The sequence below is a fragment of the Dermacentor albipictus genome, chromosome 4 (assembly GCF_038994185.2).
Source record: "Dermacentor albipictus isolate Rhodes 1998 colony chromosome 4, USDA_Dalb.pri_finalv2, whole genome shotgun sequence".
NCBI lineage: Eukaryota > Metazoa > Arthropoda > Arachnida > Ixodida > Ixodidae > Dermacentor > Dermacentor albipictus.
This window is the reverse complement of record NC_091824.1, coordinates 143,372,065-143,387,598: the sequence shown is the minus strand read 5'-3', so window position 1 is coordinate 143,387,598 and position 15,534 is coordinate 143,372,065. Positions and strand designations below refer to the sequence as shown.

Genomic DNA, 15,534 nt, shown 5'->3' with positions numbered 1-15,534 from the left:
GTCATATTCCTGCAAGCGGAGTATCCAGTGTCCTAAACGTCCTGACTTGTTATTCATTGGTGACAGCCAACACAGAGCACGGTGGTCGGTGACGATGGTGAAGTGGCGGCCGTAAACGTATGGGTGAAATTTATGAATTGACCAAACGATAGCCAGACACTCTTGCTATGTGATCGTGTTGTTCCGCTCAGCTGGAGAAAGTGTTCGGCTGGCATATGCTATAACTTGCTCTTTAGAGGCTGTATTACGTTGCAGAAGTGCTGCTCCAATACCTTGTGCGTTGCGTCAGTATGTGGTATGGTGGGAGCTCTGTCATCGAAGTGGCGAAGCACTGGTGCGGAAGTAAGGTGTTCCTTGAGAGCTTGAAAAGCTGGCTCGCAGGCTTCATTCCATGCAATCCATGGGTAACCAGTAGCTCAATTTGTGTAGAGGAGCCGCTATTGCGGCGAAGTTGCAGGTAAATCGACGAAAGTAGGACGCCAAGTAGCGGAAACTACGCAAATCTTTCTCCTGCTGTGGGCGAGGAAACTGTAGAACAGTAGTAATCTTTTCAGGATCTGGCTGGATATCATCCTTCGAGACGACGTGGTCCGCTACTTTATACTTTTGCTAGCGAATGTGCATGTTTTTGTGTTAATCTGGAGACCATCATTTGAAAGGCACTCGAGAACTTCGTCTAATCGTTGAAGATGTTGGCTAAAGTTAGAGGAGAAGATGACAATATCATCCAGATAACAGAGGCAGGTCTTCCATTTCAGTCCCCGAAGAGCAGTGTCTATCATGCTCTCAGCTGTTGCTGGAGCATTACAAGGGCCAAAAGGCATCACGTTAAATTTATAAAGTCCAGCCGTTCTAGCGAACACGCTCTTTTCTTTGTCAGACTCTTTCATCGGAATTTACCAGTCTCCTAATCGAAGGATCGAAGTTAAAGGCTGGAGAAATACGCCGCGCCCTATAGTATGTCGAAAGCGTCGTCAATTCGAGGTATGACATATACGTCCTTGCGTGTGATCTTATTTAGCGCTCGGTCATCGACGCAAAAGCCAACGGAGCCATCTTTTTGCTTTACCAGAACCACAGCAGAAGCCCAGGAACTAGGTGAAGGCCGTATTATTTTTCGGGAAAGCATGTAAGCAACCTCTTCTTCAATGACCTTCCGTTCGGACGGCGATACACGATACGGGCGGCGTCGTATAACAGCAGAACCATCAGTTTCGATGCGGTGTGTGGCCAAAGAAATCTGGTTCAACACAAGGGAATAGCTATCGAAATAGACTTTGTATTTTGCCAAGAGAGCCAGTAAGGCTCTCTTGGCAACTTAGGATGAGCAGCTTACGAGTAAGGACGAGCAGCCTATGCCAGAATCGCTGACGGCTGGGAGAGGGAGAGAATAATCCAAACCTGAAGTCGGTGCTGGCGATGAACACGGGGAAAACGTGGTGATAGGGTTGGGTTGAGGGTCGGCGAGGGTTCCCACAGACAACCGTTTGGGCAACCGCACAGAATCTGGGGTTGTGTTGCCGGCAAACAGAAGAGCGCGGCCACGGGAAAATTGGAGGAGGCAAGCGGTGATGAGAACTTTCACGAGAAAAGCAGCGGGAAGAAGGCGCGACTATAGGGTCTCCGTCTGCGTTGTGACTAGATGTGTCGGCTACAAGGTCTCCGTGACCAGAACGCAGGACGTAGTCTACAGTGACAGCCAAATTCAAGCATTAAGATGGGTTCATAATAGGTGCAAGTGCTGTACCCGTGATATGTACAGCTTTCTCTCTACATGAAATGACGGCTGAAGCAGGATGCAGAAAGTCCCAGCCCAGGATAAGTTCATAAATACACGTAGGAAGCACAATAAGCTCCAAGTGGTGCCGAATGCCATCGATGAAAACTCGAGCAGTACACTGTCCGTTGGGGTGAAGGAATGCATCATTAGAACCGCGCCAAATAGGTCCAAGATAAGGCGTTATTACTTTTCGGAGCCAATAGCACAAGTCATCATGAATAGACACACATCGATGAGAGCTGACACGGGAACACCTTCAACAGTTACAGAAAGCACATTTGCCAGTCGAACAGGAGGAATGTGTGAAGACCGATAGGAAGCAGTTGCTCCTTCAAAAACTGCAGCAGTTAATTATCCACGTGCTGGGCCGCAAGATGGGATGTGAGGCGAAGCGGTGAAGTAGAGCGCCGGTAGAGTGGAGAACGACGTCTGGCCGAATGGGAACTGTGAGGTGGATTGAGGGCAGCTGGAGGAGACGGAGAATGGTACTGAGGAGGCAAGTACATCCGGAGATAGTGGCTGTCAGGTCTACGGGTATGGTCTCTCTCGCACTCAGCATCTCCTCGTCGTTCATCCTGCTGGCGACGGCGGCAGAAGTGAGACATATGGTCGCGTAAACAGCAATAAAAACAAACCGGTCGAGGTGAACGCCACTGAGGGCTGGATGACGCAGCAAGCGCCCTGGTGCCCGTCAAAACTAAATGGCCATAGCTAACTTCAGTAGGCACAGAGGTCACGGCAGGGTTTGGTAGAGAAGCAACATCCACGTACGTGGGCGTTGGCCGCACTACCGTATTAAGAGGCTTCGTGGGTGTAGTCATCGCTGACAACTCTTGTTTGACTATCTCGCGCAGGTCGAAGGTTGGGGTTGCGATGCAGGCAGCAGGAGAACGCGTTGGTCTTGCGCTTGAAGCTCTCTGCGGACGATGGTACGGATGAGAGCACGCAGATCAGAAGAATGGGAAACCTGAGAATCGCTGCTGTCATGTTGAAGACGAAGAGACTGCAGCTAGTCTAGGCGCTTACAAGTGCAAGTTATGTCGTGGACGGAAGTTGGATTTTGCACGATTAAGGCGTTGAACGAGACAGATCCAGTGCTTTTTAATATGTGTCGAACGCCTTCGGCTTCCGTCATGATAGAGTTCGCATGGCGGCACAGAGCCAAGACAAGCTTGCTGGTAAACGTTGACCAATCCGCGATGTCGGAATAATGGTTGAAATACCCCGTCTTTGCAACACCCGTGAGGTAAAATGCGACGCGCGTCAATTTCCGGGTGTCAGTCCACCGATCGAATTCACGCGGTCGTAGTTGTCGAGCCATTCGTCGACGTCATCATCACGGAGTGCCACAAAGACAGGGGCATCTCGTTGAGGGCTCGTCACAGTCCAAGAGAGCACACTAAGGTTAGAGGCACCGGAAAAGCCGGGCTTGTAAGTGTCCATTGTTGTAGGTGTAGTCGGGCGCAGGCGGCGACAGGAACGTAGCTCCAAGGATGACGGGAACGCGAGAGGACGTCGGGGCCTTGACGTACCTCCACCACTTCTTAAGACCGATATATATATATATATATATATATATATATATATATATATATATATATATATATATATATATATATATATATATATATATATATATATATATATATATATATATATAGTGAGAGAGAGAGAGAGAGAGAGAGCAAGTGCTGAGGGTGGTTTGCTTTGGACCATCGTCATTTGAACTTCGCTCCTCGAAGAGGGAGGACGTTTGTCGAGTGAGCTCCTGAGCAAGACTTTGCAATGTAGTGAACGCAGCTTGCATCATGGATCTGGGACCTCAAAAAAGTTCGACGTAATGCTCACGCATTTCTCTCACATTTACCGCTAAATGGTGACATAACTTTTTTTGAATTAAACGTCACGCTGCCATTCATGCAGCCATTTAAAGTGTTGGAGGAGTCCCCCGATTTCTGTGTTGTTAATGTTAATTACCATGACATGACATGTTAATTACATGACATGACATGACACGACATGTTATGTTAATTACCATGGCAATCAAATTAATTAGTCAAGAGCGCTACTGTTTTCGCACTCGCTGGGGCTTTTCGCAGATGTTTACGTACGACGCGCAATTTATACTATTCGTCGTAAACTTAAGCACCGCAGCACCGCCATCCTCGTGGTTGTCGAATGGGAGCACATCGTCGCTGTCCCACGTTTATGTGCACGGCCGCTGCAATGACGCAGTTGCATCACGCCCAGCGGTGGATGTGTTTCAGAAACATCGGTACCACAATTAAACCAAGCTTTTCTGCACCCGTGAAGCTGCAGTGCCAGAAATAACAAGTGCATTCGTTTCCTTCGAGATCGATTTTTCTGCTTCTTTTTTTTTTCTCCCGAAAGAAACAAACCGCAGCAAAGGGCAAATAACAAACGGAGACAGCGTTTAATAAGGTAGCTATAGCCGCACGTAAAATAATGTGCACTGTAAAACCTCAGTATGTAACGACTGATATAGTAAAAAAAAATCAACGTACATTAAGGAAATCTTCTTCAACACTAAATCATAAAACAAAAATAGTAAACCCTCTAATGTAGGCACCTGCCATCTTCAAAGCCCTCTTGTCAGGCAGTGACATTCACAAAAGAAACACTTGGAGTGACCTCGGGGCTAAAATCCGAGCTTGGTGTGTTACTGTCGACGAGCTCCAGTGCATTTGGTGGTTCCCAGGCAAACATTCTGTTGAATTACTACGGCTAATTTCGTGATTTCAGCAGTTGCAATCTTCTCGAATCTGGTGACACCCATTCCGAGAGCATCAAACGTTTGAGGGTACCATAATCACCGCTCAAAGTTCTGGCTTTGCGGCGGTGATCGGGCTGCAGTGCATGTGGGAGACGGCCCATACAAAACGAAAGAAGGGGAACTTCACGTTATGGAACATACAAAACATCTGTGTTTACTAAAGACGTACGGTGGGCGAGAAAAACTGACATTAAAAAAAAGCGGTAGTGTATGTGAAGTTTGAGCAGCAACTTTGTGCGCATTTTAGGGATGCAGAGTGTCTACAGGGTAATCTCAGCCAACATTTTTTTTTATTAGTGAAGTACAATCAATCCCTCTACTTTACGCCATCTTTCGAAGAACTAACAAGGTCTGTTTGATTATAAACGAAATGCTCGTCTTGGCTGTGCTTAGGAGGTAAAGCTCTCGGTACAAGAAACAGTTTACTCGGTCCGAAACGATTTACTATAACGTGCGTCTACTGTACTTTCTGCCTGAGGCAGCCCTCCAACAAAGTTAAGTATTCTAGGCTATCGAAACATCCTTGTTCCTTTTTATTCTTGCTTTTTAGTTTCTTTCTTTTTCTTAGTATAGACTAGTTTGGCACACAGTGAACTGAACAAAAGTAAAGCGGATAGACTTCCTGCTTTTCCCGATTCTTTTCTATCTCCTCCGCTCTTACATACGTGAAGGAAAGTTGGCCTGGGGGTTTATTGACACTGCTGGCTTCTCTGTGTTGGCAAGCAATAAGAAAGAACTTAAGAACGGGTAAGAAGGAGCTGAACACGGGCTGACTCGTGAGTCTACACGAAACTTCGTTCACCCCCATTTGCATCCATAACCTAATCTACTTCCATAATGTATTCAATATAATGAACTATATTTATTATTGTATAGAACCCATCGCTAGCTCCACAGTCCTACACATAATCACCGCTAAATGTTCAGGCTTTTCAGCGGTGATCGGGCTACAGTACATGTGGGAGATGGCCCATACAAAACGAAAGAAGGGGAACTTCACGCTATGGAACATACAGAACATGTGTTTACTAAAGACGTAAGGTGCGCGAGAAAAATCATGTCCATTCTGTCATTCTTAAAAGAAGGGTAAATTCATTTATGCTGCAGGCAAAAAGATTTAGCGCAACACGTGTCATCCCACTGTAAAACTCCCGCATATCATGCGTGCGTGTCTGCGCGTGCGTGCGTGCGTGTGCGTGCGTGTGTGTGTGTGCGTGTATGTGTTGCGTGTATGCGTGCGTGCGCGTGCGTGTGTGTGTTGCGTGCGTGTGCGTGTGCTTGTGTGCGTGTGTGCGTACGTGTGCGCGTTGTGTGTTTGTGCGTGTGTGCGCGTTGTGTGTGTGTGCGCATGTGCGCGTTGTGTGTTTGTGCGTGTGTGCGCGTTGTGTGTGTGCACGCATGTGCGCGTTGTGTGTGTGTGTGCGTGGGCGTGTGCGCGCACTGTGTGTGTGCGGTGTGTGCGTGTGCATGTGCGGGTGCACGCGTGCGTGTGCGCGCGTGCGTGTGCGCGTTGTGTGTGTGGGGGGGCGTGTGTGTTAGGTGCATGTGCTCGTGCTTGCGCGTGTGCGTGCTTGTGCGTGTGCGCGCGTTGTGTGTGTGCTTGTGCGTGCGTGCGTGCGTGCGTGCGTGCGTGCGTGCGTGCGTGCGTGTGCGCGCGTTGTGTGTGTGCGTGTGCGCGCATGCATGTGTGCGTGTGCGCGTTGTGTGTTTGCGTGTGCGCGCGTGCGTGTGTGCGTTGTGTGTGTGGGGGGGCGCGTGCGTTAGGTGCATGTGCTCGTGCTTGCGCGTGTGCGTGCTTGTGCGTGTGCGCGTGTGCGTGTGCGCGCGTTGTGTGTGTGCTTGTGCGTGCATGCGTGCGTGCGTGTGCGCGTGCGTGTGCGCGCGTTGTGTGTGTGCGTGTGCGCGCGTGCATGTGTGCGTGTGCGCGCGTGCATGTGTGCGTGTGCGCGTTGTGTGTTTGCGTGTGCGCGCGTGCGTGTGTGCGTGCGCGCGTTGTGTGTGTGCGTGTGTGCGTGTGCGCGTGTGCGCGCGTGCATGTGCATGCGTGTGCGCGCGTTGTGTGTGTGAATGTGCGTGCGTGCGTGTGCGCGTTGTGTGTGTGCGTGCGTGTGCACTTTGTGTGTGTGAGTGTGTGCGCTCGTTGTGTGTGTGTGCGAGCGTGCGCACGCGTTGACATTGTTTGTTTACTTGTTTGTTTTTTTGGTGGCTTTCTACATTACCCAATTATTCCAAAAAAGACCTTCACTTGCTAGTCAGCGCTCTTGCTGTGGCGTATCCTTTCCGTCCAGCCTGCTTTTTGAGCTGAAATTTCAACATTGCGCTTCCTGTCCCAGGGCATGTGTACAGCCAGTGTCTGGTATGGATTTAGCACACTTGTTTATATCACTTGTTCGGTAGGGGAGGGGGGGGTCCGGCACTGTCATATGGAGCCCAATAGTTAAAAGCAACTCGCTTTAGGTGTGCTTTTTTATCTCGGCTCATGCTTTTCGCTCTGTAGTTGGTCATAACGGTTCCCCTCTGTCAAAGACTTCAATGTATAGATGTCTTTCGCGGAGCAGTGTGCTTGCTCTAAAGGAGAGAGATGACGCTTACGACGGCGCGCCGCACCTTGCCTCAGCGAAAGCGCACGAATGCGAAACCATTACCGTTTCTGCCCTGCTACTGTGCGATCCGCCGTGGGAAATGCAACAGGGTTTTCGCTAACGCACTTTTCTTCACTCATGCTGCAAAATGTGGAGCTGTAGAGAGACGACGTGGGTAGTAGTTGGCTGTACAAATAGTGACTGACATATGAAAGGGAATGAACTTGTGCGGCCAAGTTCAAGGACGGCTGCTACATAATGATTACTTGTGTATCAGACTCTTCGCGATGCGCGGTTCTCCTCGAGGATAAAAAGAGGTCGCTCATCCGTTAGCGTTGTATCGCTAACCTCCAAAGAAAAGACTTCAACAACGGAACGTCGGCAAGAGTGAGTACGCCTCGTTACACAGCGACAAAGGGAGTAACGCAGCTTCTCGAACGTAATCCACACACATACATCCCAATTCACACACAAACATGCGCCCGCTTTATCGCCAAGGAATCAGGATTAAGTGAACGGACGTACTCTTGAATCAATGCGCCGAAGCACATCTGAAGGCGACCATACCAACAGCACACGAATCTTCCCAGCTGAACGTTTCGCAACGGTGTACAAAGTAAACGGGTGAGTAGCGATAACACCTATTTTGTTACTAGCTATTACAAAGTACAGGACATCTACGCCCCAAGCCTTGTGCGCAGCGAAAACATATCTGTAGCAAGTGAGCACAACCGCGAGTGATAAAGCAGAAAATAAACAAGCCGATGGTGACCGCAACGAAGAACGTTACTGAGTCAGAAACATGACAATGTGCTGCTACAAAGTGTTTGCCAATAAAGAAGGAAAAGCAAAGCACACTGATTCTCAGTCATTTCAAAAGCAGATCAGGTCTGCACTGCTTGGAATGTATTTCGAGCCCCGTTTTCGGTACAAGCACCGTATAGTACTATGCTTCTACCCGTATACGGTGCTTGTACACATGTACGGTGCTTGTACGCGGCGCAGCGTATACGCTGAAGCTTCGCACCGTCCACCCAGTCAGCGTCTACGATATCTGGCGAACCAAGGGTTTGCTGAGACGCACCGGGCGTCATGCACATCTATGGTAAACACGGAGGCGACTCGGACAGCTCGGACAAGCAGTGGACGCATCACCACGTGATCAAACATGGCGGCGCCGGCATGATCTCCGTGAAAAGGGCCTATGTGCTCGACGAACATCAGTAGTCACCAAGTTGCACACCAGCGAAGTGACTTTATCACCCCACTTGGCCTATCGCCCGCTAAATCTATCGTCTTCGCAGCACGTAGGCATGTGCAACTAGCAGCGAACTTCTGATGAGGGACCATTTGGTCAAAAGCAAGTTATCTCGGCCTCATGACATTGAGCTGGACAGCGTAAAAGTGGTTTACGCCGTGATGTTCCCACCCACTAGGCCAGCGAGCTGAGGTGTGCGCGCCATGAAACATGTTTATGTAACACATAAATACTGCTCGGAGACCCAGGTAAGCTCATTGTTGTTACATAACAAAAGAAACAGAAAATTGATTAAACCCCCGCTATAAAAGCGCTTAATGAAAATTTCGTAACGTCGAAAACAGAAATGTGATATAACGTATTTTCGTGCAAGAATAATGGTAAACAATACGAATGAAGTGCTCAATTAAAGGAAAATGCCTTTCAAGAGACACGCTTAAGTTTATTTCGCTGCATTGTAAAATCACTAATTAAACAAAGGCATACTGTATGTGCTAAGCTTCGCTGTAAGACAGGTGTGCCCTGCTACCGCATGTAATTCCGTACAAACGAGTAGCACGCAGTCTTCGAAGCGCTTCAGTTTGTTGCAGCGTCAGCAATATCATAATCTCAAAACACGCGCTTACGAAATCCAATCGCGGACATTCCAGCTGCCGTTTGCAACTGCAGCGTAAGGTCAGAGGGAAACGATCCTTCAAAATACTTCTCTCGGATTACGGACTGACAACGAATGCATTCGAACTTCGCCGCGAGCTCGTCCAGGCAGCTTGGTTTACGTAAACTAATGAAAGCGAACAGCCGAAAAGCATAAAATGTTGGAATGCTTTCGACAGTACCACTACTCATATATATATGTATATATATATATATATATATATATATATATATATATATATATATATATATATATATATATATAAACGAGAAGACAGGGGGTTAACCGAGGGACCTGAAATTTATTAGTCATATAATGAGAAGCCAACAAACTTAACCCCCTTTCTTCTCGTTTATTACATAACGAGGGTCTCGAATCCGGCAACATTGATGCCTTCAGGTAGCATATGTGTGGGTTTATTGACCAGTTGCCTTCACCCGAAAAGATCACGTTCTCGTGACGCCTGCGGCAAAAAAGACGTTCCACGTCCGCCGCCAAGGTCTGTGAGTGGGGGCGATGGCTAACACTCCCAGGGTTCTACTAGTACACATAAATACCCAAGAAAGTGGATGGGGAAACACCGGCGCGGTAGCTCAATTGGTAGAGCATCGCACGCGACATGCGAAGGTTGTGGGTTCGGTTCCCACCTGCGGCAAGTTGTTTTTTCATCCACTTTAATTTCCATTAATTTATCGTTACTTTATTTCATTTATTAAGCACATGCAATTTCCCCTATGTTGTACTTGGTGTCAGTGTTTGTTGGCTTCTCATTATATGACTATATATATATATATATATATATATATATATATATATACAGAAGAAAACAGCGCTAACACCGCAGTCAAATTCGCACAGGCCAATCCCCACACGAGATATGATTAGATCGAAATGTCATCAATGCATTTTAATCAATGTTTCAGTTTCAATCAATCAGTCATTGCTTTCAATCAATTGTTTTCAATCAATCAATCAATGTTTAGTTTCTGTCTTGCAGAAACACGGACAGAGGCGTTTGTGAAGAAAGGTTGTCCAGTCAGCTTGCCAAGTCTGTACGGCACAACAGATACATGTAACAATTATAAAGAAATCACTGAACAAGGTACGGTGCCGCATTCATAGAACAAATTAACATTGAAATATGAGAGCCAAACATAGAAATGATGAACGTAATAAGCAGAAACATTCACAATGGTGATGTAGAAGTTCTAATTAAGTAATAGTAGCGAATAATAGCCACTAATAATAGTAACTGATAGTAACTAATAGTAATTTTCTCGTTCGACATGAAACACAACTAGCGTGCCAATCTCTCTGTGTACAGGAACAGTCCAATTTAGCATACATCTTTAACATATTAACAGACAACGTGCTGGCATACTGTAACATTTATGATTTCCGCTGCTGCTGCAGTCCTGTCACCACAACAGCATAAGTGCGAATCACCTTTAACAAAGTCCGCAACGATCTTCCACGTCCTTTTACCATTTCTTTTCTCATACTAGCTTTTCTTTGCGGCGCATGCTGATTTCAAGTTATGAGACACACTTTTATCCAACAACAATTTTCCAAAACAGTCACTATCGCATTCGTGAAAGAACCGAGAAGCTGGGGTATCAGGCTCAGGTTTCGATTGGCACCCCGTCGAATTGCTATTGTGGGAAATGAGAAAGCTCCAGTGCACAATGAACTACTGCACCCTCCAGAAGCTACAGCCCCGAAAGGCGATCAAGTTACGAATTCAATTATATTTATGTACCCGTTTACCTCCCATCGCTTTCTTTTTTCACCCTGGATACCTGAGTTATCAGGCGGCTCTGTTGAAAGGAAACCTCCCTATGCATTGTAACGGAAAAGCACAGGGTGCTCCCACGCTCCAACGCTGCTTTTTCCAGTGGAGCTGTAAATGTCTACCCTCCCATACATTTTTCAATGTCCATGCTTGAAAACTCCCGCGCCCTCTATGAGGAGGCAAAGCAAACCAATTAGGCATGTGCTGACACCTAGCGTAACAAGAGGAATGCTAAGAAACCACCCAATACATAGAAAATACGGGAAAGGCGGGAGATTAAAATTTAATACGAAGATCAAAACGAGAACAAAGTGAAAGCGGGAGCCAGCGTTTCAACAATTGGACTTGTTTTTTTTTTTTTTCAAAGCGACATATGCTTACCTCGGCACTGTGCCGAGGAATGGCTGCGAATTTTTTTAGGGCTAAGTTATCCTTTCCCCACCTATGCTCCTCATGCGACGACACAGCAGTCGTTCAGCGCACTCTTTCAAGTATAGTCGCCTCTCCGTACCCTCCTGAAAGGAAAGTTACGCTCGTGAAGATGATCCTGTGTTAATTGAATATCCATTGTATGGACCCTCTTGACGCATTTCCGGCATCGCCGTGATGTTCCATGTAAAGTGCGATACCACCATGGCCGCGCAACGCATGCCGTAGGTGCGAGTGAAAACGTGCGAGGATGGGCCGAGGACGGTGGCTTGATCTAGAGTGCAGGAGAGGAAGGCGGGGAGGACGCGCGCCGTTTTACGCCGCGCGCAAGGCAGCAAAAGGTGGGCTTCTATTCCGGCGGCGGCTGTGCATGACGCGGCTGGGCGCGGCCACGCGGGCCTTATCTCGAAAGCGGTCTGCGATAAGTACAGGGTCCAGGTGCGCCGAGGGCTGATAGCTTCGCGTGCAACGTCTTCTCGCCGCATATTTCGAGTTCAAGCGAGAGGCAGCACGAAGGTCAATTCGCTCGCTGCTCCTGCCGCTCTTCCTCGTGCCACCGTTTTGACAGCGAGTGTCCGCGTTCATCGAGTAAGGTGTGTTTATGTTTGCTGTGCACGCGTGACACCAAGCTCGTTAATTTAGTTAGTTTTACGAGTGTACGCAGCCGATAAAGCTACTGTCCTTATTTTGTATAGATATCTACTAATTTACTAACGCAATCGATGCTTCGCCTTTCGGGCGAAACTGCTGCTTTCTTTATTTCAAAACTCCGTTTTTGTTCATTTCTCCATAACAGGCTATGTATTAAAACAGAAAATGGAAACCGAACTTCTTTTTTTCTCGCGCTAGAACCACAGAACCGGTACATACCGTCAGCGTGACGTAATGGATTTCAAAATATCTTGTTCGTCTTATTTGGGCCTTTCCTTATTTAACTTTTGGCGCAGTAAAGGTTTTCGAAAGCTACTATGCTAAGTCTGCGGATTCTTCTGAATACAATGCGGTCCACCTTTATACGAATAAACGATCGAGTAGGCCTGGCAAGACGCCGTCAAATCCACGACGTCACAATCAGCTGGCGCAGATACTTCAACGTGGCGTGGCCACCTTTTCTTTTTCGTCTTTCCTTGTCTACCAAGCCTCCTCTCGAGATAAGAGTGGCATTTTTTGGTATTGTACAAGAATAACTTACTATACGGCTAAAAGGTTTTTCTTTTCTTCTTAAGAAGGCTTTTACGTACGTTCATACATAATTTTTACGTAGATTCATGTAGCACACGGCGTTTTCGCAAGAGTCATGGAAATGTTTGCATGGGAAAGAGGAAGTGATCTATTTGGCGAACGGTGGATGGGCTGGCCTGAGGCAAATATTCGCTAGCTTGTCACACTGCTCAGGGAGAAAGAGAACGTATAAATGGGGGCATTCTGCTAACGCCACATTAATCATACTTGACTGAATAGCAACGATTATTTTGCATTTAAACAAGGAAAGTCATGGTTTTTTTTTTCCTTTACTAAATGGTGTGCCACATGAAAGCGTACTAGATTCCATGTTTGTTCAAGGGGCACTAAAATAAAGTATTAAGACGAATCAGATCTGTAGATCATTTATCTAGAAGTCTAACACAGTATTCGGTGTACCCCTATTTGACATAGTTGCGTAGAAAATTACGACCGAAGGTTCTGCCGCTGCTCCTCAATTTGAAGTATCCGCACCAAAACGGACGAGTTGACGTAATCGCCACGTGACCACCCTCTCTGCTGCTCTCTTTGAATTATTTATTGCTGATGCCATATAAGAGGTTCCAAATGAGAGGCCCAAAATAGGTGCTGCAGCTCCGATTTCTCATTTCCGTCCTTTTCTCGCTTACAAAAGCTCTGTTCTCGCTCAGAATGATGAATTCGTTGTTACAGAAGCTTAATCTTTCAAACTAGCATGACTCAATATTTCCCTTTGATATTTCCCGTGAGCCTCTACGTTAACACTATTCCTTATATTGACAAAGCACTCAAAAAGTATTATATACACCCATGACACAGCTGTTCTTATTTCTCGCCCCAATTATTATGAATTATTGGGAAAATGTAATGAATTACGCAATAAGCTGTCTGACGGCTCGAACATTTATCGTCTAAGACTAAATCCTACGAAACCTATAGTGATGTTATTTCGCGCGAGGAACAAAACAACCACAAATAGCCATATTTTAGTGCATGCTGGTTAAGAAGTTCAACCTGTTGACGAATAACAAATTTTAGGCATTACCTTCTCTTCGAAACTTGCTTGGAATAAACACAGTAAAAAAAGACATCTGTAAAAATCTGTCTGAAACAAAACCAGGCATCTATTCGGCCTTACTTCCTTCCCACTTAAAGTACTGTAGCGAATATGTGGGTGACTACAAGACGAATAACATGAAAATATTTACTCCACAGAAAAAAGTTCGGCATATTAATAGAATCAGTTTTCTAGAGACAACACGGCCAGCCTTTTTCAAGCACGACATCATAAAAATAGAACATCTCTATGTATCTCGTCTTCTGAATTCATTTTACTTTGCCTGCCTGCCTTCCAGAATTTTCTAGTGCCTACCGGCTCTCTGACACAAAAAAAATATGTTCTACCAATACGCAATACAGTGATACATAGTACGTCCCGAGGTTTTATAATAGCTTTAAATTACAGTCATTGCAACATATTCTACCATACATATTAAAAGCGTATGAAAGTATAGATGACTCTGCGCCCCCCTCCCCCCTTGCGCTTTCGTACCTATATTTACCTTTTCTCTTGATGTTGTATCTCTTTGTTGTGACTGTTTTAGCCGGCATATCTTTGTTACGTACCATCTCTATTTATTTTATCGTTTGTTTCTGGTAGCAGGTAAATATTTTATAAGTGTTCTTTGAACTGAGTTAGAAGCAGCGGGCGTCACCCATATTGCCAACATCTCCTCCACACACAATTATTAATAAAAAGAAAAGTGTAAATGCTTCTTCAGTCAAGGAACTTAGTACACATTTTCAACTATGTGATAACCGTTAAATTTTTTTATATAGTTACTTCTTGGTAGTCTTTTTATTCTTTTAGCACTTTCTATTTGCTGAAATGTTCGTCGTTTTGCAGAACCAAGAGTTTTCTATTTTTGCGAGTCTTGCATGCGTGCGTGCGTTCATGCGTGCGTGTGCGCGTGTGCGTGTGTGCGTGTGTGCGGGTGTGCGGGTGTGCGGGTGTGTGTGTGTGTGTGTGTGTGTGTGTGTGTGTGTGTGTGTGTGTGTGTGTGTGTGTGTGTGTGTGTGTGTGTGTGTGTGTGTGTGTGTGTGTGTGTGTGTGTGTGTGCGTGTGTGTGTGTGTGTGTGTGTTTTCATGAAAATGCGCATCGCAACGTCCATTGAATAACCTGAAGTGGTACCAATGTGGTCTGTGAAGCGTGAGGTGCATATTATTACTTCAAATCTGACCCCACACTTTTCTCCACAATCAAATGTTAAGGTCAGGGAGACCTCTCCGTAAAACGAGAAGTTGATGCTCACCACAGTCCGTGATGTACCGGTGACTTTGCATTTCCATGTGCTCCAGAGCGTAGCTCTTCAGGGAGACACCGTCTCTGCCGGTACAGACGCATCTGGGGAACAGGCGTAGAGAAAATATACTAAGGGTCGGAAGAAATTAGAAACTGCGAGGGAAGTCAACCGCATTTCAAGGAGAACAGTAGCGGTAGATTTGAGCTGCTTGCTGCCTACATAATGCGTAAAACTGTGTCTGTTACCGTTTTCACATTCACCTTTGGCATGGCAATTTTTTTAGTTTCATACGATAAGACAATTGTCGATTTTCTGTCCAAAGAAAATCAGCCGGTATTCATAAAAATAAAGTCACTTTTTTTAGACGTATGAACGATAAATAAAAGTACGTGTACACAAAAGCAGCCTCGCAAATGTCTGCACAACATTCCCAACCGCTTCAAACGAAGAGAACAAAAGTAAACAGAAGAGTAAAAGGTAGAACTGGGCTACTTGGCACGTATTTATTTATTCAGGTTACCCCTAAATGCTCTCTGGTTGAGGCATTACATAGGGGAGTCTGTTACAAATAAAATAACAGAACTTTGAATATGATTCCAAGCAAACGATAATTAACAAATCAACAGTGCAGACGTATAAAAATTTATTTAAAGAATACAGTGGAATAGGTACAAAAATGAATATAACTATTGCACATATTGTACGCCTACACATGTATC

General features: G+C 46.0%; 1 long non-coding RNA gene across 1 annotated transcript in view; it reads right to left on the bottom strand.

Annotated features, from left to right (window-relative positions):
- Positions 1-15,534, bottom strand: part of LOC135915412 (uncharacterized) — a 122,894-nt gene that overhangs the window by 50,986 nt on the left and 56,374 nt on the right. The window contains exon 2 of the long non-coding RNA XR_010568615.1: positions 14,825-14,916. This is a non-coding gene — a long non-coding RNA (uncharacterized lncRNA). The remainder of the gene's footprint in view (positions 1-14,824; positions 14,917-15,534) is intronic.